This window comes from Mauremys reevesii, linkage group 1 (assembly GCF_016161935.1).
Source record: "Mauremys reevesii isolate NIE-2019 linkage group 1, ASM1616193v1, whole genome shotgun sequence".
Taxonomy (NCBI): domain Eukaryota; kingdom Metazoa; phylum Chordata; order Testudines; family Geoemydidae; genus Mauremys; species Mauremys reevesii.
Window position 1 is genome coordinate 68987449 of NC_052623.1, and position 22965 is coordinate 69010413.

Here is a 22965-nt window from a genome sequence, read left to right on the forward strand (position 1 = left end):
TCAGAGGGGCCTGTGGCCAAACAGCATGGAAGAGATTGGAACCTGTATTCATCTTTCACCTCAATGTTTGAATAGTGACTGTAACAGGTCATGTTGAACCTTTAATACAGGCTACAAGTCCTCATTTTGTAGATGAGCCCCATCTCTACTGTGGCTGAATGTATGGACTTTCCTACATTACACAGGCTAGACTGATATAACTATGTTGGCATAGCCATGCCAATAGAGCCCTCTAGTATAGATACAGTATAAAAGAGAAAGCAGAAGTAGGTCTGGCAGAGCTATACCACTTCACTGAAGGACATTGGCTAAGCTGAACAAAGACTCTTCTGTCAGCATAGTTGTATCTACACTTGAGATTTTGCCAGCACAGCTATGTTATCGGAGTTTGGTTCCCATCCCCCCTCCCCCCCTCCTAGCCAACATAGGTATGCCAGAAAAGCTTTTTAGTGCAGATTAGACCCATCTGATGCACTCTGCAACAGCTACCTGTTTGCTAAAGCTTATGAACACACCCAAAGTCAAGGGCAAAAGCCAATCACAATCAGAGCCTGCTAGGCATGTCTACACTGCAGCTGGGAGCAAGCCTCCCGGCCCAGGTAGACAGACTTCCATTAGCTTGGCTGGAGCTAGTGCACTAATAATAGCAGCCTGGGCATTGTGTGTTCAGGTGGCGACTCAGGCTTCCTGGGCCTGAGTATGGGTGGCTAATCCAAATCTCTGCCAGGGCTGCAATGCCCATGCTGCTCTTTTTTTGTGTGCTAGCTCAAGTCAAGCTAGCATGACTCCCAGCTTCAGCGTGTGCATACCCCTAGAATCTGGTAAAAGTGTAGGGCAGAATCCACTAGGAAATTTCCATTGACAGTCACCATGTAGATGTAATTTACTTTGTTCACCACTTAGATACCAATTAATGCTACAGAGAAGCTTTCAAGCTGAAATCAGTAGTAGTTTTGCCATTCACCTCAGCAGGAGGACAATTAGGCCCTAATTAGTAAATGTGGTAATGAAAACCTAAAAAAAAGCCAAGAGAGATATTAAAGTGTTTTGTTTGAGAGTTTTCCCCAGTGCCAAAGTGTCTCTTTAACAAGCAATTGAAGGCTCTGTGTGTGTGTGTGTGTGTGTGTGTGTGTGTTTTGCTGTGTGCATGTGCATATCTTGTGGGGACGGCAGACCAAACACTGTTCCACTAATCCTGGTTGGAGAAAGAAAATAATTTAGCCTGTACTTGGTAGGTGCATTCTGAGCCTCTGAGGTTTTGGAACAAGCATCATCCAAAATACAAAACAATTTAAGGGTGTGCTAAGTGTTGTGTGCATTTTACCAGCGTTGTTTTTTTGGAACCATTTCATACAAATAGAATGAATAATTTAGTGAGTATCTCAGTATGTGCATCTTGCACCACTGAGTTTTTGGAACACTTTCATACAGGAAAAAATGTAGTGGGTGCTTGCCTTGCTGTTCTGATATTTTACTTTGTCCTTATTTTAATTCCTTCTCAAAGCAAAATCTCTTCCTATTTTAGAACCAAATTAAGTTCTATTCTTTGTTTATTTATTTATTTTATTACTAGAAATGAAATTGAGGACTGGAGAAGAAAATAACAAATTTCATATACTATTTCTAATAATCTTAGATACAAAATATCAACCTAAATCTTTTTTTTTCCCTTTTACCTCTTATATAAAGACTCATTTTCACACTGGTTGCTTTATTCCACTCTGGAACAGCACAAAAGAGTCTGAGGATACTGACCAGTTAAGTTGGGTTTACAGCTGTTTTTTTTTAGCCAGCGCAGGTTTAAGCAGTTGCAGCATGCCCCTCAATTTCTCCCTCTGCAGCTCCTCCAAATTCATCCTTCCTCTTGCACCTTCTTGCATTTCTCTGTGTACAATCCCAATTTCCCTCTTTCTCCTATCATCCAAATGCATCCCCGTCCCCATTTTCTCCTCCCTACTTCCTTCTCTGAGTAGATCTGGTGCAGTCAGTAGTTTTGCGAAAAAGATATTTAAGATTAATGATCTTTTTTTTGCTGTTCATTTTCATAAAGAAAAGCTTCTGTCAGAGGATGCTGAATAAAATACTCTCCTTCAGGGAAACATATGAGGAATTGCAATCTCAATGAGCATGCAGCCAGACTCCCCTTAGATAACATGGTCATTAAAGTAGTGTCAGGATAGGAGGCAAAGACTTTCCAATCTCATTGAGAACAATGGAAGACTACCTTTGCCAAAATGGCCAACTGAGCATACTTCTGGCTTCAGTCACAATGAGAACTCTGGAAGATGGACACCATTTTGAAATAGGGCAGTTCGTTATGGGATACTCAATAGTAGAATATTGTTCATTGGGCCCTACTGAAGAAGAAATGTTCAGATATGAAGAGTAAGCAAAAAATGACCATTAATCCTAAAACAATTCTTCAAATGTCACAATTCCGTGATATTTCAGTGAGTTCTATATGGGAATGTTTGACTCTATTTGAATCTGTTATTAAAATCATTTGAGATTAAAACCAAAAGTCTGACAATGGATGCTAAATTTCTTAAATGAACTGTTTTAAAATTAATTGCACCTCAAACTAATTAATGGGCTTATTTGTAAATTCTTAACAACAATAAAAATCACCTTAGTCAAAGTGTAGTAAATTTGGGAATAATATGTATTCTTCATACACAACAAAGTGGTTGAATCCCTGCATTAAATGTAAAGCTCAACTCAGCCTTACCTATGGAACCATGAGTGGTGCTTCCAAAATGACAACTGTTGGGAATAAACGACATCCACTCTAATTGAATTGGCCTCGTTAGCACTGACCTCCCACTTGGTAAGGCATCTCCCATCTTTTCATGCACTGTATATTTATACCTGACTACTGTATTTTCCACTTCATTCATCTGATGAAGTGGGTTATAGCCCATGAAAGCTTATGCCCAAATAAATTTGTTAGTCTCTAAGGTGCCACAAGGACTCCTTGTTGTTTTTACTGATACAGACTAACACGGCTACCCCTCTGAAAGATGACTTTGTTAATGTTGCTGGCACCACTGCCCCAAATTCCCTGAATGTGGTTATATTAATTTAGATGGAATATTTGGGGGAAAGGTGTAAACATAACCCAGTCACTGTCCAACATTAAGCAGTTTTAAACAAAGTTTGGGGTTTGGTGCACAGAGACCTCAGCCTACTTGGTATCATGGCAAATACACCCTTAAGCATCACTTTAACCTTTTATTAAAGATATCAAAAAGAAGGAAAAAGAGTTAAAGCATTTGAAAGATAAATTCTTAAGCAAGACTTTTAATTTAATAACATCCTTTTGCCTTTAGCAGGAGTGGCTTTTTAGAAGGAAAAAATCTGCACATTTGATAGTCCAGAAATTGGCAACCTTTGACATGCAGCCCACCAGGGCAAGGACCCTGGCGGGCTGGGCCAGTTTGTTTACCTGCCACATCGGCAGGTTCAGCCGATCGCGGCTACCACTGGCTATGGTTTGCCGCTCCAGGCCAATGGGGGCAGCAGGAAGCTGCGGCCAGCACATCCCTTGGCCTGCACCACTGCCCGCAGCCCCCATTGGCCTGCAACAGTGAACTGTGGCCAGGGGGAGCCGCGATCGGCCGAAACTGCAGACGCGACAGGTAAACAAACCGGCCCAGCCTGCCAGGGTGATTACGCTGGTGGGCTGTGTGCCAAAGGTTGCCGATCCCTGTGATAGTCTTTTAGATGGTATTAAGCATGGTAGTAATTGTTCCTTTTGGGGGAAAGAGTTACTTGAGATGGGCTGGAGTTGTCTTTGTTGTTGCTGTTTAAAGTCTGATCCCATTTCCTAGAAGACAAAACAAGACAAAACACACAGAAAAGGGGAGAGAAAAGAGCAGCAAAGATAGAAAATGCAGTTTTTTACTCTGGCGTTCACTTTTACTTGCAACCGCACTGCTGGAAAATCCGAGGCACAACGCACAATCTTGTCAGCCCCCCTGAGATCTGGCAAACTTGTACGAGCATCAGGCTCTTTAGAGCATTGAATTTAGCTTCCTCTTTCTGCTCACAGTGTTATAGCAGTGTTGCAAAATATACAGTCTTGGCCAGTTAAGCCCAACTCTTATTAGACTGAAGGAAAAAGGAGCAGGCTAGGGAAGAGAAGAAATAGATGAGGAAGGAAAAGCACACACATGGGCGGGGGAGAGGGGAAGAGATGCAAGAGATGGTGTTCAGGATTCAGGTGGAGCTGGTGGAGGTGGTGATGTCCAGGGGCGGTAGGTATAATAGGTCAGGGGAAGCTAAGCCTCCCCAAACCCAGACCATGGCCCCACCTTGAGGCCAGTGGGAGCTCAGCTGGTGCCAGTGGTTCGGGCTGGTTGACCGGCCAGCCTGAACCCCGATCTCCAGGCTGCTGACGTGAGCTGAGCCCCAATCCTAGGCTTGGGCCAGTGGCTGGAGGGGGTCGGGGTGGGATTTTGGGGGAGTAGGCTTATTGTGATATCTTATGAGCTTTCACTTAGTTTTTACGGTTGATCCCACTAGAGTATACTTGTAGGCCCAATTACCCAGGGGCGGCTCCAGGCCCCAGCAAGCCTGGCGGGAGGTCCACCGGAGCCGCGGGACCGGTGACCGGCAGAGCGCCCCCCGCTGCCTGCTGCCGTGCTTGGGGCGGCGAAATGGCTAGAGCCGCCCCTGCAATTACCACAACAGTACTGCTGCTTTAATCATTGTCGGATTGCCTAAAGGGAAAGCCCAATTGATGCTAGATGTATAGCAGTATATTTTGTTCTGTGCCCACTGCTTTGGAAGCCATGTCATACTGAGCATGTGGCTGCCTTCTGGAGTGTGGTTTTCAGCACTGTTGTGGAAGGGACGAGTTTGCAAATACTGCTACTGAATGGGTAGAGTTTAAAATGGTACAATATTTCAATCCTCGTGATTTGGTGTAGCAGAGCTATCTCGGTATCCTTAAAACCTCCACGGATGGGGTTCAGAGGGTGTCCTAGAGTGAACTGAAGGCTGATTTTTGAAGTGAGATGCTCTGAGGGATGTGTACTAGAGAAGACATAAAGAGAAAAGGATTCCAGCAGGTAGGGCACATAGCACCTGCAGTCCAGTTTGGAAAAGTTGTCAGTGATAAGAGTGGAGGCTTGTCACTGTTCAGCTGGAGAAAGCTACTGGATGGGAAGATCTAGTCAAGAGTGTGAGTAGTGGCTGTTATAGTTCCACTGGGAAAGTTCAGAGGTTCCAGAGTAAGAGGCATGTGGCTGCTGAGGTTATGAAGCTATTCCGTCATGTGGGGAAGCTACGGTGCAGTTGAGATTATTGCATGGGAGGAAACAATCTAGCAAAGTTATCAGACAACATAATGGATTCACAGGTAATATGTATTTATCACCCCATTGATAGGATGAAACTGTTTTCATTCCCAGTGCTAGAATCATTCATTCCATTACTGTCATCCCAGCTGGTTACAGTGGCAAATGCTAATCCAGTTTTCACAGAGGTAACGAGATTAATTACTTCTGGACTCATAAAGCATCTTAAAAATACCATAAATAGTGAGACAGTCAATGTCTTGCTGCCCAATATGAATTATATCTTCTAAAGTGAGTGTAATATTTATTGTTCAGTAAGTTAAGATAAGGTTCGTAAGGAATGTTTTCTAAGAATTCAATTAGCCTGCCTTGTGAGCTAGCTCCATTTGCATTGTAATGAAATGTTCTTTCAAGAAAATGTTGAAGGAAAACACACTAATGAGTTTTTTATGTACAACACCTGATATTCATAGGGCCCAATGGTGACAATGGCTATATGTCTGCTCCTTATAAAAGCTTGCTGAAATTTTTTCATCTAAATATTTTCTGGAACAACAGATTTATGACCAACATAAAGCAATTTTCATTAAATGTACACATCATTCAATAATTTCTGACTTGTTTTATCTAATTGGCAAATTTCGATTTGAGAAGAAAAAATGTGGTGGCTTTATGTTTTTTTCTTTTCTTTCTTTCCCCCTTTTCTCTTCCTTTATTTCCCTTTTCAATCCATTTCCAGGAGGGAAAAAAGGAGAGGGGAAGTTTTTTGTTTTGTTTTGTTTTCTTTGTTTTGTTTTGTTTTAAATACCAATCCAAAACATAAACCAGAACCAAATTACTTTTTGTATAGAATGAAAGTGAAAAATATTTGGACGAAAAATCAAATACGTCAATGATGTTGCTTCTATTCAAGGGAAAACTGTGTTTCCTTTGAACATTTTCACAGAAAACAATTGTCATTTTTCAACTCTACTTCTTAAGCCACTGTACTCTCCTATCTGGACAGCCTGCATTATGGGTACCAATATGGGGGCAGAACAGCTTCCAGAGTGCTGCTTCTCCTTTTTCTAGTCCTGTGTTCTTCACTCCATGCCTCCCTTCCCTCTCCCTCCAGCCACTGAGGGAAATAAGCTACACCAGGAAACAGGCTGCCACATGTATAACTCCCCAGTGCATGCCATAATTTGGTTTCTGCTCTGCTCCGTGAGCAGCATAGCTACATTTTGTCCCTCACAAAAGGTGGATGACAAGGTACCAATCCAGTCCACACTGAGTAGCAGAACCGGGCAAATACAGCCACCGAACCAACCATAAATATTTATTTGAATAAAACAAGTGAATTTGCTTTCAAAATGTTTGTAACACCATTTTTTATCCATTTTCCACAAGTATTTGTGTTCGTGGAAAATGAAGGTCTCACAGAAAATCAGGGGCATCTCTTTTTAGGGATATGTTAGTGCAGAAATGTTTGTATGTTTATCTTGAAATCACTTTGATTTTCCTCTTCCTGTTGGTAAAAGCTTCACTCACCCAGTTAGGAAGCAGAAACAACACAGTGTGACTGAATGAAGGAATTACATAGTACCAATATTGAATTGTGACTATTGAATGCTCACAGGAAGTTCTGCACCGTGGGCAAGCTATGAGCTGACATATTTGTACTGTAGATTCTACTAATTGCAAAGGAAAATATGAATTTGCTAATTTTAGGCATTGCCTTTTAGGTATAACCTGTGCTGTCCTAATTCAAGCTATGTCTTCCCAGGTACATGGAAGACTGAATAATGACTCAGTTTAATAGTGATTCATTTAGACCATCTCTCCTGCATCTGGTGAGCGCTGCATTCCCTAAGCAGACAGGTAAGGTTGAATAAGAGTCAAGATTTGCCAAAGTAATTAATTATTATTATCATTTTATTTATTATTTATTATATATTTATGTTGCAGTAGTATTTAGGGGTCCGATTGTTCTGGGTGCTCTACTAACATACAGTAACACACTACCTGTGCTGAGAAGCTTACAACCAATAAGAAGATGATGACAGTAGTGTGACTGAATTAAACACTGAGTCTATGGTGGAAGAGTGAGTTACAGTGCAGTACTCTTCCTCTGTTAAAATTGTGAGTGATCCTCTTAAAAGCATGACTGCTGCTGGGAGCACAAGCTCGGACATCTGTGTACGAATAATAGCAGTATGTGTGCTGCAGCTCAGCCGTCTGCCAGACAAGCTACCTGCAAGTTGTTTGACTTTGGATGGGGCAGTTAGAAGATCTATTAGAGAGAGAGAGAGAGAGAGAGAGAGAGCGCTGATAGCATAATGGGGAAGATTGCTGTCTTATTGATTCTCTCTCTTGTTTGCATTGTTATTATTTTATCTTATCTCTTTGTGTACGTGTTATTTATTATATTATGGCAATGTACAAGGGTTCGCCGGGGCTCGACCCTCTCCAGGGCAGCAGGGAGCCACACCGGCTCACTGCACACAGTTGATCCCGGGGAATTAGTCTGGCCATGGGATCTCACTTGGTCGCCCTTGCTGTAGCCGGCAGAAATGCGGTCAGCCCGGCCCTGGCTCAGGATGGGGCAACAACGTTAAATCAGATTTCTGGCCCTCAGTCAGGATTGAGCAAAAGTAGTACACCAGTATTAACCCCAGGCCCAAGGTCAGGGCGGGGCAACAAACGCTGAGTCAGGGGCTCGGGCCCTCAGGCAGGGCTGAGCAGTACGTACAAGGTATTAAGCCCAGGCCCTAGGTCAGGGCAGGGCAACAAATGCTGAGTCAAGAGCTCAGGCTCTCAGGCAGGGCTGAGCAGTAATGATAGGCTCCAGCCTCCTCAGGCCAGGAAGAGGGGGAGTCTGCCACCCACGAGTTGGGTGGCAGGGAGGATGCAGGCCTTCCCACTCCACTGTGTCCCAGCCCGCAGCCCTAGCAGTGGCCGAAGATCCGCTGCTTAGTCAGTGAGGATCCTGGCCGCAACACACCGACATGGGCTCTGGCAGTGCTGCAGCCAGACTGGGGTCGGTTGCCCCCGGGCTACTTCCACACTCCCCCTTGGGCCCTACCTGGGTCCTGGTGTTGGCCTCTGGGGGATCCAGGAGCATGGGTTCTTCGGGGCAGGGGTTGATCGGCAGGCCCAGCAACTCCTCTGGATAACGGGCGCAGGGCAGGTCCAGCAACAACTCTGGATAATGGGTGCAGGGCAGGTCTGACAACTCCTCCAGATAGGGGGCACAGGGCAGGCCCGGCCAGTCTGGGCGGCTGCCTTGGGCCATGGGGGTTTCCCAGTCATGGGCTCTGCTAGGGACGTCTGTTCTCTCCGGTGGCTGGGCTCCTACTGAGCTCTGAGGGCCGGCCTTTATAGTTCCGGGTCACTGCCTGACCCTCTGAGGGGTGGGCTCAGAGCTCCCTAGCTCCACCCACTCCGGCTTCCAGATGGGCTCTTCCCCCTCCGGGGCGGCAGAGAGCCACACCGCCTCACTACAGGCAACAACACTGAATGTGACGAAACAATAATCAGCACATTCATGGTGGCTGAAATTCACCCTTTCCTTAACAGAGACAAAGATCTACACCTAAAAATTAGATCGACCTAGCTACTTTGCTCAGGTCTGTGAAAAATGTCATGCCCTGTGTGTCATAGTTCAGTTGACCTGATCCCAACTGTAGATATAACTAGGTTGATTAAAGAATTCTTCCATCAACCTAGTTACTCCCGCTCAGATGGAAAAATTCCCTTTTGTCAATGTAGAACCTTACTGGTTCAGAACAAAGGTCCATCTAGCTCAATATCCTGTCTTCTGACAGTGGCCAGTGCCAGTTGCTTCAGAGGGAATGAACAGAACAGGCAACCATCAAATGGTCCATCCCCTGTTGTCTATTCCAAGCTCTGGCAATCAGAAGCTAAGGACACCCAGAGCAAGGGGTTTCATAGTTGTAGGAAGCATCTACAATATGGTGGAACAGCTGTAGCACTGTAGCCTCTATAAGGTAGACATGGCCTAAGTAACTAGATTTTTTTGGGGGTGGGGGCAGGATAAGTGGAGCCAAGGCAAGGTAGATGGCAGCTCTGGCCTGGTATATAACAGGCCTACCTCCTCCACAGCCTTTTTCTTAGTGTTCCAAGCCACTGGATCAACGTAAGCCCAGATCCAGGGCACCTTTGTTCAGCTCACACAGTTACTGTGATGAGCTTTATGTGCTAAGGCAAATTTCCCTCTGAATTTCACCCTGTGTGAATAATTACCAGCTAATCACTTCCATCCCTTCCAGATACTGCATAGTTAACTCTTCTGCCTCCAAGTGATTTGTGATTTTTCCCACCTAAATATTACAATTTATTTATTTGATTTTGTACAATTTAAGACCCTGATCCTGCAAGATGCTCTGTGAAGTTAGACCCTTACCTCTATGCACCATCCTAATGAAAAACCTGGAATTTTGTAATCACTGGTACTTTGTCTCTTTCACTCAGATTATTTTCAAAACCAGATACAGAATAGTCTTATTTTTATGACAGACCTATTCCATTATGGGCTCCTGTTGGAATCCGCCATTACAACAGATGTGCTGGACACACTCCGCTCTCCCACAGGAAAGAGTTGAGCCAGTTAATACTTATGGTCTGAAAAAGCCAAATTATGGAATAAAACAGGTGGAGAAACATGATTTGTCCAACTCGTGTATTTGGTTTACTTAGAAATTCAGTGACTCTTGTGCACTCTGTGATAGTGAAGGTCACCAAGGACCAAGAGCAATGAAAAAAAAATTGTCTGCATGTCCAAAGCCCTCAGCTGAATGAAAACAAATTAATTACAAATCACCAGCAATCTAACTAGGAAAAAGGAGAAAGTGGAGCATCTTTAAAAAAAGAAAGGAAATCACAGAATACTGTTTTGAATATGCTTGATGTCATGATAGATTTTCTCAAGAGGGACTTTAATGAGTTCTGTAGAGTAATTCTTTATTGAAAACCACCTCATTGAGGGTGAAAGAAGTAGCATGTAATATATTTTGTCATCACTAAATAAAAGAGTCATCTCTTCCAAACTACAAGCATACCAGGAATGTCTTGAAAAGGAAGAACAGTGAGGAGTCCCTGTGGCACCTTAGAGACTAACAAATTTATTTGGGCATAAGCTTTTGTGAGCTAGAACCCACTTCATCAGCTGCATGGAGTGGAAAATAGAGGAGCAGGTATAAATACATGACAGGTTGGGAGTTGCCTTACCAGCTGTGAGGTCAGCCTAAACCTTACCAAGTGTGAGGTCAGTCTATAGGAAGGATGATCTTAGTGGAAGCCTACTCTGGAAAAGAATGGTGGTCCAGTGGATAGGGTGTTGTTCTAGGACATGAGAGCTGAGTTCCTGTCCCTGCTCTACCATGTACTCCCTGGATGACTTTAGACATGTTATCTAGTCTCTCTATGCTTCAGATCCCCATCTTTAGAATGGGGATAATAGTAGTGCCCTACCTTCGAAAGGTGTTGCTTTCTCTATTTATATTAATTAGAAATTGTGAGATTCTCAGATACTATGATGATGAGTGTCACAGAAGTACATAGACAGAAGGAAAAAAATCCTATTTCTGTGGCCAGTGAGAACAAGACACAAGGATGATATATTATTTTTCTCCTTATTTTCCCTTTAAAGGGACATTTATAAAACTAGATTTAAAATAATTACTCACAAGAGTAGGATATATAATTATTACTAATTATAAAACTGTGTTAGAGCTAAGAAAAAAAGAGCTAGAAATGTCACTGATAATATCACCTGATTTTGATAAATGTTCACAAGTAATCATTGGCTTAATCTAGAATTTGTTAGAAAAAAATGTAAATCCCATTTTGATAGTATAACAAGGCAAACTACTTGTGTAAACTACTTGCTTTTATTTACAAAAAGATATGGGGCTGGCTTCCTTGAATCCATGCAGATTGTAGTATCTTCCCTGGCACACTAGATTCAGCAATGACTCCGAACAGAGTGCTCCCTTACTTTCACAGCAGGTGGACAAATGACATGGCAGAGGGATAATTTTTTTAGGGAGTCCAACCCAGAAAGAAGGCTAATCTGAATAAATTACCCAGCTACACAGTGGAAATCAGCAATCATCTGGGCGTTGTGTAGCTCAAAACTGCAAGTGATTCTGGCTTTATAGCCCCACCTGGATGCTAAATTCACACAGTGAACTTTGCATCTCTCTGATGTCTGCATCCCATAGACCAGAGTCTCCCCTCCTCCACTCCCTTTGCCTCTGATGCCACCCCCTGCAGTCCCATTGTAGTAGGTTTTGAGGGATGAGGAGGGGTGTGGTTAGAGAGTTCTGTGCTCTGTCTATGCCCAGCTGGTGAAGGTTCTTTGGGGACTGATACCATCTGTCAACGTTTAAAGCAACTCGTAGCTTGCCCTAACAAGGACTGGGGACAGTGCAGGACTAGCCAGAGGATCAAGTTCCCGTAACAGGCTTCAGGTCCATCCTCATCCCAGTCACCTGTTGTGCCCAGTGGAAAGAAAGAAACTTGGCCATAATTATCAAAGCTTCCTAATTAATTCATTTTTCTCTATCCTAATGGGAGGGAGGATACATATTGCATAACTCTTTCATAACTGGTTATTAACGTAATCACAACTTAAATATTATTTCAGTGGAACAATTTAAACATATCTGAATTTTATGTATATTGTAATTCTTAATAGCTAAGTTTCTTTGCTATGCCCAGAACTGTAGGAGCCTTAGGTTTAATTCTTAATGCACAACCACAGCATCAGAAAAATATGTCATTTGTTATTTGTATTATTGTAGAACCACAGAAGCTCTAGTTGTGGACCCGGACCCCAGTGTGCTTGGTGATAGTGAGTTGCTTATTTGCCTTTCCAAAGCACTGAGATCCAAGAGTGAAAAGCTGTGTAAAAGTTCATTGCCTCATCATCATTATTTACAGTAAGAACATGAATGTAGAAATAGCCTTTCATCAAGTTACTAAGAGTTCAAGCTGTCTTTAATTACCAATGTAATAACTCTCTATCTGATTCCTATGGACACTCCTGCCTCTTTAAAATCCATTTCCAGGGTGAAAAAAGATAAGTTGGTTAAAAATGAATGAATACAGCGGATAGTATATAGGTGAAATGGATAAGCAAGTTAATATAAAGTGACAGTGTGACTAGGGCATAATACATATTTTTTTCAAACAGCATTTTTTATCAAAATGTAGTGCTACCAAACTTGCTTAGTTTATTTCAAGTGAAATTATAGTAGTTCATTGGAAATTCAGAAGCTAACAAGTAACACTTCTGGCCAAATTCTGCCCCTAGAAGTACTTAAGGCTTTTAAGGGCAGAATTCAATAGAAGACTCTCCATTGTGCTTCTAAGGTAATACTTGATTCTGTCACAGTTCCCAAAGAGCCTGGGGAATGGCAAAACCCTGGGACATAGAACTAGGTTGTGAGCAGGTGTCTTACCCAACCTGATCTAATACAAAGGCCAGGGTTGGGTAGAATCAAAAATCACCACTTTTCTGAAGTAAAGAAAGGAATTAACAATAAGATAAAGTTCAGCTCAACCTGTCCCCCTCAGGCTTTACTTAAACTAAGATTTAAAAATGTATTGTTGGATCATGTTAGCTAGCTTGATCCAGTTCTAGCCAACGCATGTCTTTTAAAATCCTAGTCAAGATAGGCAAGTATGGTGTTTGTTAGATCAAGCTAGCTAACATGACCTAATTCCATACTTAAAGTCTCATTTAGTGGTAATGTTCTGTCTTCTTGAACTTTTTCCAGAATCATCAGCTGTAAACAGTGTTTCACTCACACTTCCAACCTGTCAGAACTGGTCACCTATCTCAAAAAAGATATATTGAAATTGGAAAAAATACAGAAAAAAGCAACAAAAATTGTTAGGGATATGGAACAGTTTCCATATGAGGAGAGATTGAAAAGACTGGGACTGTTCAGCTTAGAAAAGAGACAACTAAGTGAGGATATGATAGAGGTCTACAAATCATAATGGGTATGGAGAAAGTAAATAAGGAAGTGTTATTTATTCCTTCTCATAACATAAGAACTAGGGGTCATCAAATGAAATTAATAGGTACAAGGTTTCTTCACACAATGCACACTCAACCTGTGGAACTCTTTGTCAGAGGATGCTGTGAAGCCCATAACTAAAACAGGGTGCAAAAAAGAACTAAAGTTCATGGAGGATGGGTCCATCAATGGCTATTAGCCAGGATGGGCACAGATGCAAAACCATTCCCTGAAGGGTCCCTAACCTCTCTTTGCCAGAAGCTGGGAATGGATGACAGGGGATGTATCACTTGAGGATTACCTGTTCTGTTCATTCCCTCTGAAGCACCTGGCATTGGCCACTGTCAGAAGATAAGGATACTGAGCTAGATGGACTATTGGTCTGACCCACTATTGCCGTTTTTATGGGCTTTTTTAGGACAATGCATGGAATGCATTGTTTATAAAATTGTGCAGAAAATGTATACATCCCACTTTTAACTCCTTTTGTGAGATCCTTCCCCCATTGAAATCAACGTGAATTGTGTCATTGACTTGAATGGGGCTCAGAATTTCACCCCGAGAGGAGGATTCTAGAAATTCTTACCATTAATTAACTTTCTCTTCATCAACGGTATTTAAATATTGACATGTCCAGCATCAAAGAATAAATGGAAATACTCATGCAAGGGTATTTTATATTAAGTTTAAGAAATATTAAAGGAAGAGCTGACATCTATCAAAATTTAAAATCAGTGAGAAGTCGAAGGAAAAATCTATTACTAACTTAAAATGTTACTGCGCTTAGAAGGAACAGAGAGTTTCTTTAGCTTAACTAACATTTTGAAGTAAAACTTAAGATACCTTTAGGACAAAAGACATCAAACTGATTTTGCCTGGAATGGACACTGTACATCTGAACATTAATTATGTCAGTCAGTCTTATAATACTCTGCATGTGAACATAGCAATTGGAGCAAATCAATAAAAAGCCAGTTCAAAAAATGATGTTTTAAATTTGGATTAAAAGTTTGGTAAAGGCTCAGCATCAGCTCTTCAAAGGAATACAGTTCACAAATAAGGGATAAAGTGTGCCAAAATCTTGTCTCAAATGAGATCATTCTAACTCAGAAGAGTCAACCAGTCCTTATAGCTGTGCAGAACTTTACTGAAAACTACAGTAACCAAATGCATATGAAGTTTTTGTTAGTTTTTAGCCAAAACTTCCTCAAAATGGGATTATACTTACATCACAGTTAAATTAGATGGGCCAGATTGTAGTCTTAAATTCATATTTAGATAGCTAAAACAGATTCTGCTGTGGGAAAGCCCTAAGCAGGTGCTTAAGACCATCCTTATTTAGGAAAGCATTTAAACACATAAGAACAGCCACACTGGGTCAGACCAATGGTCCATGTAGTCCAGTATCCTGTCTGTGACAATGGCCAGTGCCAAATGCTTCTGGTCATCAGTGGTTTAGGGACATTTTTAAGAGCAGTTTAGACAAACACCTGTCAGGGATGTTCTAGATAATACTTAGTCCTGCCTTGAGTGCAGGGGAATGGACTAGATGACCTCTCGAGGTCCCTGACCATCTTGGCTAATAGCCATTGATGGATCTATCTTCCTTGAACTTATCTAAATCCTTTTTTTAACCCAGTTATACTTTTGGCCTTCACAGTATCCCCTGGCAATGAGTTCTACAGGTTGACTGTGCCTTGTGTAAAGAAGTACTTCCTTATAGAATCATAGAATCATAGAACTGGAAGGGACCTCGAGAGGTCATCTAGTCCATTCCCCTGCACTCAAGGCAGGACTAAGCATTATCTAGAACATCCCTGACAGGTGTTTGTCTAAACTGCTCTTAAAAATCCCCAATGATGGAAATTCCACAGCCTCCCTAGGCAATTTATTCCAGTGCTTAATCACTCTGACAGTTAGGAAGTTTTTCCTAATGTCCAACCTAAACCGCCCTTGCTGCAGTTTAAGCCCATTGCTTCTTGTCCTATCTACAGAGGTTAAGAACAACATTTTTTCTCCCTCTTCCTTGTAACAACCTTTAATGTACTTGAAAACTGTTATCATGTCCCCCCTCAGTCTTCTCTTCTCCAGACTAAACACACCCAATTTTTTCAATCTTCCTTCAGAGGTTTTTTCTAGACCTTTAATAATTTTTGTTGTTCTTCTCTGGACTTTCTCCAATTTTCCACATCTTTCCTGAAATGTGGTGCCCAGAACTGGACACAATACTCCAAATGAGGCCTAATCGGAGTGGAATAGAGTGGAAGAATTACTTCTTGTGTCTTGCTTACAATACTCCTGCTAATACATCCCAGAATTATGTTTGCTTTTTTTGCAACAGTGTTACACTGTTGACCCATATTTAGCTTGTGGTCCACTATGACCTCCAGATCTCTTTCTGCAGTACTCCTTTCTAGGCAGTCATTTCCTATTTTGTATATGTACAACTGATTGTTTCTTCCTAAGTGGAGTACTTTGCATTTGTCCTTATTGAATTTCATCCTATTTCCTTCAGACCATTTCTCCAGTTAGTCCATATCATTTTGAATTTTAATCCTATATTCCAAAGCACTTGCAACCCTTGTTTTAAACCAGCTGCCTGTTAATTTCATCAATGAAGCTAGTTTTGTGTTAAGTGAAGGGATAAATAACACTTTTTCTCCATACCATTCATGGTTTTATAGATCTATATCATATCTCCCTTAGTCATCTCTATTCAAAACTGAACAGTCCCAGTCTTTGTAATCTCTTCTCATATGGAGGATGTTCCCTAATCATTTTTGTTATCTTTCTCTGCACCTTTTCCTATTCTTATGGTTTCTTTTTGAGATGGGTTTCTAGAACTGTACACCATGTTCAAGTATGGGAGTGCTGTGGATTTATATAGTGGCATTATTATATTTTCTGTTTTATTATCTATCCTTTTCTTAATGATTCTTAACATTCTGTTAGCTTTTCTGACAGCTGCTGCACTTTGAGCAGATGTTTTCAGAGAATTATCCACGATGACTCCAAGGTCTTTCTTGAGTTGTTATAGCTAATTTAGACCCCATCGTTTTGCATGTATAGTTAGGTTATTTTTTCCAATGTGCATTATTTTGCATTAATCATAATTGAATTTAATCTGACATTTTGTCAGCCACACCCATCTGGTGTGATTCCTTTGTAACTCTTCACAGTCATCTTTGAACTTAACTATCTTGAATAATTTGTATTGTCTTCAAATTTTGCCATCTCACTGTTTACCCCTTTCCCCAGATAATTTATGAATATGTTGAACAGCACTTCTCCCAGGACAGATCCTTGGGGGACCCTGCTATGTACCTCTCTCCAATGTGAAATCTGACCATTTATTCCTACTCTTTGTTTCCTATCTCTTAATTAGTTACTGATCCATGAGAGGATCTTTCCTCTTATCCCAAGAGAGCTTATTCTGCTTAAGAACCTTTGGTAAGGAACCTTGCCAAAGGCTTTCTTAAAGTCCAAGTATACCATATCAACTAGGTCACCCATGTCTACATGCTTGTTTACCCCCTAAAGAATTCCAATAGATAGATGAGACATGATTTCCCTTACAAAAGCCATGTTGACTATCTCCCAACATATCATGTTTATCTATGTGTTTGATAATTTTTTGATGAATATGTTCTTAACTGCTTCAATAGGGCTTAAGCACATGCAGAAAGCAAAACATGTGCTTAACTGCTTTCCTGAACAAGGTGGTTTTTCTGAATTGTGGCCTAAAAGAGCTGAATTTCAGAGATTCTAAACACCTCCTAAAGTCCCAGATGTGTAGGTGCTTCTATGACAGGGATCGGCAACCTTTGGCATGCAGCCCATCAGGAAAATCTGCTGGCAGGGCAGGACAGTTTGTTTAACTGCAGTGTCCGCAAGTTCGGCCGTCGCACTGTGGTTCACTGTTCCATGCCAATGGGAGCTTCCCCCAGGTGAACTGTGGCCAGTGGGAGCTGCAATCGACCGAACAGGGCATGCTCAGGGGAGGGGGTTGAATCGTGTCGGAGGCCAGTGGCTCCAGTGATCAACTCTCCTCCTCCCTCCCAGTGCCTCCTTCATGCTGCGGAACAGCTGTTCTCTGGCATGCAGGAGGGTGCTGGGAGGGAGGGGGATGAGCAGGGGTGCACTCCAGGGTGGGGGCTGAAAGAGGCAGGGAAGAGGAGGGGAAGAGGAGGGGAAGTGGGGGAAGGGGTGTAGTGGGGTGGGGCCTGCGGCTGAGTGAGGGACTTGGGGGTCCGTTAAAAAGTTTAAATCAAAATGGGGGTCATCAGATTGCTAAAGTTTGATAATCACTACTTTACACCACTGTGGCCTTAAAGTTGTTGTAACTAGTATAGAAACGTATGGATGGATGCTTATGACTAAGCATAGTTCCTGCTGTCATGAATAATTCTTTTAGAGTCAGGTCATAAATGAGTTTGTGGCTCAAGTATTGGACTCCTCAGTCACGAAAGAACCAATAAAAATTAAAACATGTGGAAGAGATCATTCTCAACCCCGAGGGATCACCAACAATAATAAAACATTATGTTTAGTAGTAAATGTTTACAAAATTGAGACCTTATTTAGATCTTTTGCAGGATTTTCTGTGTGTGTTTCAGAGACACATTTACGACTCATCTCTGTAGTGTAGGTTTTCCCAGCAGAAGCCTGTAGTCCTGCTAGGCTAGGCTGTGCCATGGGGCATTCTGAGGTCTCAAAAGATGCCAGTTAAACAGGCACCGGCTGAGTGTGCTAAGAAGTGAATTTGTCATTTAGAATGCTGTTATTTATTTTTTTCATTTGCTCCCCAAATCTAACAACGTCTTAATTCCCAATAAAGACTGTGCAAAGTTTAGACATTATGACTGATCTCATTGCCTTGCACATGGTATAGCCACTTATACCTGTGCAAAGTGAATGCCAAGTGCTTGTTAAATGCTCCTATACTGACTTAGTAAAGTTTTAGGTCCAGTTTGCAAATGTGTACATAAATACACAAGATTCAAGGTATTGGAGAATCAGACCCTGTGTATTTTTGTTTCCAGCCATATCTCAGTTTGATTTTCTCCCAATATCACCCTGGATCTGGGAGCAATATTCAGCTCCCAGGTGTAGCATGGAGATGTGGCCTCCCTCAGAGATTGACAGGGAGGGACCACAACCCACTGCCTGCTGGGCAGAGTCAGAAAGGCCACACCTTGCGCTCCAGAAGCAGAGGTGCGGGAAAAGAAGAGGAAGTATAAAAGGTTGGTCCTGCAGCTCAGTTGGGATGGAGCCACCAAGGGAGACAAACACATTCTGGTAGCAGCTGGAGCCCGAAGAGGACCCCAAGGTACTGGGACACTGGCTGACCAAAATGCTGAGTAACTGCCAAGGAGGCTGCCTGAGGACTGGCTGGAGCTCCCAGTGCCTCCGGCTGACTGAGACACTGATGAGCTGCAGGGGCTGCTGCTGGCCAGCTTGCCTGGGGAGATGGAGGACAACTACAACATGGAGGTACCAAACTCCAGGGACGTAGGAAGTAGCCCAGGGAAACTAGAGACTGTCTGGTTGAGTGTTGGCCTGATACTAGGTCAATGTGTTGCAGGCAGATCCCTGCTGACCCATTGCTGGACCACTCCACCACATTTAGGGTCCTGGGCTGTGATGCGGTGGAGTCAGGTGGGCCTGCGTCCCCATACCCCAAGTCATCCCACCCTTGGGGTGGAAGCCTCCCCACCTTTAGGCCAAGAGGCCTGTGTTAGTCTATTATACGCCTAGCTAGGACGCTAGACTATGTTGGCACTCACCCCTGCCTGAGCCCCTAGACTGTGTTGGTGCTCACCTCTGCCAGAGCCCCTGAACTGCTTGCTCCCCTGCCCTGATAAGGGCTTATAGACTTTGTTGCTCTGAGCTGATTGCAGGCCAGAGCCTTCTATTTGCTGCCCCAGCCTGAATGAGGGCCTGGGGATCATGGACTGTTTTACTGCTCAATCTGGCCTGAGGGCCTGAACGCTAGGAACAGCTAATTCCCCCTGCTGAGATCACCTTTACAAGTGTGTGACTACAAGGAGGCATGGCTTCCCTCAGAGATTGACAGGGAGGGATGACCACTCACCCTTACACTGGGACATTTTTTTTCAGAAAGTTACCAACAGAATAAGTTTGGATATAATGGTAAAATACGATTATGTGTTGAAGGTGAGTGTATTAACTTAATACATGAACTATAACAACCTAGGCTACTGCTAATCCCCACCTCTAATCCCAATGCTTTTACCTTTATAGAACTGCATCTGTACTGCATCTTTACATGTGTACATGTCTGCTGATGGTAGCTGCTTCTTTGTGTTCCTTTCAGATTCATCTCAGCTAGACAGAAGTGATGGGTACTGTACTGTGTGATGGAGACTTTAACTTCTGTTCTTTCTTGTTTTAGCTTATTTTAAAATAACCTATTCAGATTCAAAATAAACTATTCCACGTATATGGAAAATGTAACATTCACATGGTAACATTTAGAATTGAGCAGTCTCTTCCTCACACAGCTTTAAAATAAGTCTGTTCACATTAGGAAAATTGCCTAGTGTTGTGAAAGGAGCCAGCAGTGGATCCCTGGTTTCTCTGCCGGAGGACGGGGACAAAACTATTTTTCTAATTGAATGCTTGCACAACCCAGAGTGCAATTGTACACAATAATAGCTTGGTGTGGACTGAGGCCTTCTTCTTCCTCCCATTGCAACAAAAAATAAATTAACCACCGGGACTGTCTTATTCCTGATATGAAATAGCCCATGAATATTTTTTCTCCTGTTAAATTTATTCATGTTGCACTTTGGGATTAAAAAGAAGTAGTTAATTTTTTTGTCAAAACTTTTTTTAATGTAAAAAAGGCTTTTAATCTGAAACAAAAATTTTGATGAAAGTTTTCATTTTGTGTGAAATTTTGTTTTTTCAAAAAAAAAAATTGAAGTGTTTAGTTTTCAAAAATTGCTTTGGCTTTTTCTCTTTCCGTTCCTTTCTTCACACCTCCTCCTTTCAAGTGACAAAATATGTTTTGGTTTTCATTTACTCAGAATACCTAAAAAATCCATCAAAACTTACACATTAAATACTAATAATAATTATAATACAACCTTTGATATATGGCTTTTTTTACAAGTTCTAGTATAAAACATTTTTCATCTTCTGGAGCATTTGATTTTCTAAGTCATTTAGTATGTCAGAAACTTCAGTGTGGTTAATTTCAGTGACGTACCATTTGACTAATAATTCACAGTATTATTTATATGTGTAAAATATTAAACGTTTTAAAGCTGTGCCAGATCCTAAATGTGTATACGTTGGTGTAGTTTCACTGAAATTTGGAAAAAGCAAATTATCAGAGAGATGATGATCTATTTTATTATTTCTTTAACAGTGGTTCCTGGAGGCCCCAGCTGAGATCAAAGCCCCATTTGGCAAATGCATAGTAAGGATATGTTTACACTGCAATCATAGTTGTGATTGCACCACGTCCAGACATACCCATGCTAGTTTTGATCTAGCTAGCTCTGGTACCAATATCAGAAGCTGCAGTAGTGAAGGCTGTACAATCCCACTCAGAACCCTCAGTGCTTCCTCAGGCTGCCAGTCCATCCTGCTGACCATACTGCCATGGCTTCACTGCTATTAATATCTGAGCAAGCAAGACTGGAGGAGAAACAGGCACAAAGGTGAAAGGGACTTTCCCCAAGGTTACATAGCAGGTCAGTGTCAGAGTTTGGAATAAAAGCCTTGGTTTCTTGGGTCTCACTGCTGTGCTCTATTTGCTGGAAAATGCCATCTCTCCAATCATAAAATGTATGCTAGTCTCCATGCCATGACTTCTCTTTAATAATTTGCTTAATCATAGAATGACACCTCTGTTTGAACATTCTCATTAGAGTATGTATGGCTCAATTTTCAGAAATGTATGTGTATTCACAGCATATATTTGGGTGCCTAATTTGCAATAGGATATTCAGACATATAAACGGCCAGTTAGATACCAGTGGTCATTTGGGCGTATAAATATCAGATGTGCATGCAATTCTAGTAAATTAGATACACCCTTGTATATGTGTGTTAGAAAAACAGCCCCACAGTATTTCAAGCAAGGTGGGGAAAAAGTCAGAACATATGAATCATTTTAGCTGATGAGCATAGTTCTCCATTATCAATTCTAGTTCTGTTTGTCATCAGACAAAGACACACAAGACAGTAATCCATTAGAGGTCTGCATTCTTCTATCCCCACAAGGGCCTTTTTAAATAGGCAAATTGATTTTTGCCACCAGCCAGAGTCATGCATACAAAGTAGTAAAGTACTTCTGATTCCTTATGTTCATTCCCCATGGTGTTTGGTAAGGTAAGTTGTTTGTCTGACTTATTTAAGAATAGATCTGGAAAAAAACTAATGCCTTTAACCCCTGCCTCAAGAACAGAGTGCAGCCGTAAGACACTCAAATAAATGTTTGCATTCCCTAGGGAAGGCTTCCTGTACATACATTTCTGATTTACATACAGAAGTGATATGATCAAGTGATTTGTGATATACTGTGCATAGAACTTTTTAGACAAGTATTGAAGCTGCTACCACAGAAAGAAAAGGGGAATTGATCAAGGAAGAACTAGTAAGAATGTCTGATATTTCATATCAAGCAAAAAAGAAAGATGAATTTAAGGTGCCTAACTTTAGGCATCAACATTTGAAAAATTTGGCCATATATTCTGTAAAGCACCATGCACAACTATGGTCCCTATGTAAGATAATGAAGCAATAAATAGGCCTGATTCTCCTTTGTCTCTGTTAGTGGGAGGAGAATTATGCCCAATAACCCTAAGCAAACAACATCAAACAAAAAGCTTATCTTGCAAATTGAGTGCAGCTCGCTAAAACCTAAAATATATCTCAACTTGGAGACTGAAACTGAGGATGGTTCGACATCCAGATTGAGACAGCCTTGATTTTGGCAGGCTATACACAGTTTGGAGATAAACTTTGATTAATGTTGTTTGCTTTAGAGTTATTTTTCAATAGCTTCATAGGAGTGTGGGTTGCATAACAAATCACAGGATGCCTGAAATTAAACACCTAAACCCAGGCTAGGTGTTTTAATAAAAGACCTTGTGATGCTGGAAGACCTGGTGCTATATCATGGTGAGGTCCCAGGCTTAACTGAACACTTACAAATGCATAGCTGGAAACCCATCTTGTTACCTGTGGTTTAGAATTATCAAAATAGATATTACATGTTAAATTGATAAGAATGTGCTTAGTCTTTAGAAGATGCTTGTAAGTTGCTGCATATATTGATTGCACTTATCATAGGGTATCAGGGTTAGAAGGGACCTTAGGAGGTCATCTAGTCCATGCTGCTGCTCAAAGCAGGACCACTCCCCAGACCCCTAAATGGTCCCCTTAAGGATTGAACTCACAACGTGGGGTTTAGCAAGCTAATACTTAAACTACTGAGCTATCCTCCTGCCCCTCAGATCAAATTTACACTCTGGAATAGAGGGGATAAAAATCCCTGACAAGGAGAAACTGAATTGCTTTCATGTTGTCTGAACTATGAGGGGCAAAGATTCCTAAACATAATCAAAGAGATCCCCATGCTAGTTGGCCTGGGTTAACAC

At 41.7% G+C, this 22965-nt stretch overlaps 2 long non-coding RNA genes across 4 annotated transcripts in view; one reads left to right on the top strand and one right to left on the bottom strand.

The window, feature by feature from the left end:
* The window catches only part of LOC120395212, a 100739-nt gene extending 81022 nt beyond the window's left edge, over positions 1 to 19717 (top strand). The window contains exons 5-6 of one of the 2 annotated variants that reach the window (XR_005592524.1): positions 7066 to 7160; positions 19668 to 19717. This is a non-coding gene — a long non-coding RNA (uncharacterized LOC120395212). Of the gene's footprint in view, positions 1 to 7065; positions 7161 to 19450; positions 19493 to 19667 lie in introns of those variants that run through there. The other variant, XR_005592525.1, reaches the window with a different exon arrangement.
* LOC120395213 overlaps positions 1 to 22965 on the bottom strand; it is a 59626-nt gene that overhangs the window by 27065 nt on the left and 9596 nt on the right. The gene's annotated exons all lie outside the window — the stretch shown is intronic.